The 5079-nt window shown below is 33.6% G+C and overlaps 1 long non-coding RNA gene across 1 annotated transcript; it reads right to left on the bottom strand.

Moving 5' to 3' along the window:
* Window positions 1-522: 522 nt before the first annotated feature.
* On the bottom strand, window positions 523-2603 carry LOC143054531 (uncharacterized). Its single transcript, XR_012971718.1, has 2 exons — window positions 2466-2603; window positions 523-1379 (listed from the first exon to the last, which is right to left on the bottom strand). It is a non-coding gene; the product is annotated as an uncharacterized LOC143054531 (long non-coding RNA).
* Window positions 2604-5079: the final 2476 nt, after the last annotated feature.

Here is a 5079-nt window from a genome sequence, read left to right as displayed (position 1 = left end):
CCAACTCCATCAGACTAAGCTAACCGTATATAAAAAAGAAGATGTGGTATGATTGCCAATGAGACAACTCTCCACAAGAGAACAAATGACACAGAAATTAACATCTATAGGTCACCACACGGCCTTCAAGAATGAGCCAAGCCCATACCGCATAGTCAGCTACAAAAGGCCCCGAAATGACAAATGTCAAACAATTCAAACGAGAAAACTAACGGCCGAATTAATGTAAAAAATGGTAATGTTTTTAGTTTCCTTAATTACGCATGCTCAAGGTCATATAAAATGTAGCTCATTGGAAATTCAAATACATATATCTATACATCATTGGCTTTCAAATGTTTGTTCAGAAAACTGTTTCAGACAAAAATATACGAAAGGGTTCAACAAAGCTGTGAATTGTGAAGGGGAGAAAGATATCCTTTGCGCTGAAGGGATTCTGCTAATATTAAGTTGTCAAATGTCTTTTTTCTTGTTTTAAAAAATTGGGTGCAATAAATCATCTTATATATTAAAAACATTACATTATTTACATGCATATCTGTTTTTATTAAAACCTTTTTATTTTTACAATTTACGAACAATTTTCTTATAAATTCTGTAAAAGGTAATTATATAAACATTTAATAACTGTTCAGTTCATGAAATGTCCTTTAAATGGTCTGCTCGATGTATATTTAAAAGTTCAAATGTGACAAGAAGCGTTTCTTGGCGGAGAGACTAAGGCTTGAGATTTGTTTAGCAGGAGATTTTTTGACTGATGGGAAGGATCTTTTACGCTTCTCTTCGCACCATCCGCATTCCTCACATACGTCCTCCATGCACAATTTGTTAACCTTCAGCGCCCAGCCTCCGACCTTGAAATGATAATCTTCTTTGTCGGTAAGCTCTTTGGCCAGCATGTAAAAGCAAGCTACTGATTCGCAACTTGGTTTGTCTAGACATGCGCGGACCTCTGCTTCTTTATCAACTCCAAAGTTCTTCTGGATATCTTGTACAGCGTCGCTGACGGCATCTTCTCTGTTTGACCTTCGACGATCTTCACCTTCACACCAACCACATGTTTCGCAGATATCGGTCCAGCACATCTTACGTAGTCCAAGCGCCCATTCTACAACCATTTGGTGGTACTCTTCATCATCGGTAAGACCCGAGACAATGTAATAGAAACATCCGACAGATTCACAGTTGTCTTCCTTGGCCATACACTCACGGATTTCCGCTTCCTTGTCCTGGCCGAACCCATCTTTGACACTCTTTATAGCATCTTGGATATCATTTTCCCTGTCGGGTCCTGCCCTTTTCAAATGAAACATTTTAGCTTCATATGCGCCGATCATGGCGATCACGATGAAAATTATAATTTTCATGTTTGTTATTCTCTGAAAATAAACATAAAAAGATTGGAATTTATTCGTTTAAGTAAACTTTAACAAAAACAAAAATATACTATTAATCTCAAATCACTAGTATCTGTTTTGAGTTTTCATTTTTGTTGTTGTAAAACATGCATAGACCAGGGACACGAGAGCATCTGTCATTATGCAGTATCATAGTTTATATCAGATAAAATCTTATGCAAGTATCATGGCATACGGAATGTTTTCATTGCAGTACCATAGGATATGAGATAAAAATGCTTTGCTTTATAAAAAGTTATTTGTTTCTGACGGAAGGTTGGTTAATAGTTTACTCTTTTTTTTTAATTAGTGGGAAACCAAATGACACTTAAAGGGACCAGCGAACGCCCTCCTCGGCTCCGGGTGCGTGCCTTTCTTGCTTTGTTGAACATCCATTGGTGGCCTTGAGCTATTTTCTGCTCTTTGGTTATGAATATGTTTTTAATTTAATTAAAGTTGTGTGTGTGTATTTAATAATGGGCATCCGTAACTGTTTCAGTATTGAGATAAAAAAAAAAATCATACTGAAATCTTTTTAAAATTTTCTAAGGTGATAAAAATTTCCACGGAAAACTAGATTTCTTTCTTATTTATTTTATAAAAAAGAAGATGTGGTATGATTGCCAATGAGACACCTCTCCACACGAGACCAAAATGACACAGAAATTAACAACTATAGGTCACCGTATGGCCTTCAACAATGAACAAAGCCCATACCGCATAGTCAGCTATTAAAGGCCCTGAAATGACAATGTAAAACAATTCAAACGAGAAAACTAACGGCCTTATTTATATGAAAAAAATGAACGAAAAATAAATGTGTAACACATAAACAAACGACGTATTTCATCATTGTAAAGTTACCATATTGTCTTCTTTATGTTATTTTCGATATTTGATTTGATTTAAAGTTTAAATTTGTTTTTTAATATGATTTTTTAGCATCAAAATATCTCTCAAAATATTGATTAAACCTAAAAAAAAAAATATAAAAAAACCTCTACAGAGATCATCCTTTTCAAACGTGTTTTACTATTTATAAAAAACATTACAATCTGAGTTACTTACCGGTTAGAATATGTGCGGTGATCAGTGGCTGTCTAGTTGTCGGTCTCTAGTCTTGCGGACTGGTCATTTCCTTTTATATACCAGACTCGCATGACAGCCATCTTATTTACATATTACAAAATACCTCAGGCTTTGTTAGCAAATAAAGCGATCGCCCGATGATATCTAAAGCAATTGAGTTACCATTGTTATTTTTATGTTGTGTTAAGCTTAGCTGGAATTAAAGTCCTGACCAATCTCTTCTTTATATATGGACAAGAAAGTAAACTTTTAAAGTACCTTTTATTAGAGACGTACTAGAGACATTTAAGTAACCGGTCTGATTGATACATTTATGATAGGAGAATTATGTAATGAAAATACATTTATATAATACTTTATATGATAAAACTGTTCTACATAATGAACCCGTGTAAATGACCTTTACTTAGGAACCTTTGATTATGAAACTTTTAGTAGGGCCCTTTTATTAGGAACCTTTTATTAGGAACCTTTTATTAGGGACCTTTTATTAGGGACCTTTTATTCAGAACCTTTTATTAGGGACCTTTTATTATAGGAATTTTTTATTAGGAAACTTTTATCAGGGACCTTTTATTAGGGACCTTTATTATGAATCGTTTATTAGAAACATTTTATTAGGGACCTTTTATTATAGGAATTTTTTATTAGGAAACTTTTATCAGGGACCTTTTATTAGGAACCTTTTATTATGAACCTTTTATTAGAGACCTTTTATTAGGGACCTTTTATTAGAAACATTTTATTAGGGACCTTTTATTAGAAACATTTTATTAGGGACCTTTTATTAGGAACATTTTATTAGGGACCTTTTATAAGGGGCCTTTTACTAGGAACATTTTATTAGGGATCTTTTTTTATATATCAAAAACCTTTATTAGGGACCTTTTATTAGTAACCCTTTATTAGAAACCTTTTATTAGGAACCTTTTATTACGGACCTTTTATTATGATTCTTTTATTATGAACTGTTATTGAAAATTGAAATGTTAGCATTTTGACAGCCAATCTTCCGTAGAAATTGAAGATAATTGAAAATTGTGATTTGAATGGATAATAGTCTCATTGGCACGCTTACCACATCTTCTTACAATGTATATCTATTGGGGTCTTTCTACTGGTAATATCGGGTGGCCCTGTATTTGCAGAAGAATTTCAGTAACATACATCACATAAACATATTAAAATCAATTGGATCCAGGACCATTCCAGTATATATTATTAGTATCCTTTGTAATAAATTCCGTTGTCTGTGAACATGTAGCATTTTGTACAAATTATAATTCACTTATTACTTGTACAATAACTTATAGTATGGATTGTGTTATTAAAAAAAAGGAACGTACAGATACGTTATTAGGCACCTTTTATTAGGGACCTTTTATTAGGGACCTTTTATTAGAGACCTTTTATTAGGGACCTTTAATTAGGAACCTTTTATTATGAACCTTTTATTAGAGACCTTTTTTTAGGGACCTTTTATTAGGAACCTTTTATTAGGAACCTTTTATTAGGAACTATTTATTAGGATCTTTTTATTAAGGACCTTGTATTAAGGAAAACTTTCATTAGGAACCTTTTATTGGGAACCTTTAGTTTCTTGTTTTTTTAAAAGATTCAAGGTGCACAAATGTAGAAATGTCTTTAAAGGTTGGCTCCCTGTGACCCGGATTGTGACCTTTAAACACCAGATAAGTAATATTGAAACTAAAAACTATTTTCTTGTTAAGGTATTCAATTACGGTGAAAACTTATGAAGCCCCCCCCCCCCCCAAACTCCCCGGCCCACACACACACACACTCTTAACATATACATGTGCTTGTCTGAAGTTGGAAACCTTGGTCAGAAGTTGTTTATCGCATATCTAAATGTTATTTTGAGAGAATTTAAATTATCATTTTTTTATTTCTGTTAAATTTGAACTTCATAGACGCTGGATGATTTAGCACTTGACATATACCAACACTTTTCATCTTGAAATAAAGGACTTGTATTTTGGTCAAAAGGGGCCTATAAGCTTTAAACCAGGTGTAATCCACTATTTTCTAAGGAAATTCCTGTACCAAGTCCGGAACATGACAGTTGTTGTCCATTCGTTTGATGTGTTTGGGCTTTTGGTTTTGCCATTTAGTAAGAGATTTTCCTAATTGAATTTTCGTTTGAGTTCAGTATATATTTCTTTTAAATGTGTGTTTACTACAGATTTCCTTGTACATAATGGAGTTTAATTTATTTTTTATTCGAGCGTCACTGATTATTTTGATATTCTTTTGTAGAAGAAACGTACTTCTAACGTGCACATACCAATTAGTTATAAAAAAAGAAAATATGATGTGATTGCTAATGAGACAACTCTTCACAAGAGACAAAATGACACAGAAATTAACAACTATAGGTCACCGAACGGCCTTCAAAAATTAGCAAAACCCATACCTCATTGTCAGTGGTGCTGAAACTCTTAGTGAAAAAGAAAAGGGGCTCCTGAGAAGAATGGGCGTTGGAATGGCAAAGGCATATTTTGGCGAAGAGGGTGCAAAAGAGGGCGGCGAAATATTGGACAGGTGCCTGAACCAACCTTTAAGAAACATCGAG

The sequence above is a fragment of the Mytilus galloprovincialis genome, chromosome 12, assembly GCF_965363235.1.
Source record: "Mytilus galloprovincialis chromosome 12, xbMytGall1.hap1.1, whole genome shotgun sequence".
Taxonomy (NCBI): Eukaryota; Metazoa; Mollusca; class Bivalvia; order Mytilida; family Mytilidae; genus Mytilus; species Mytilus galloprovincialis.
This window is presented reverse-complemented; position numbering and strand designations above follow the sequence as displayed.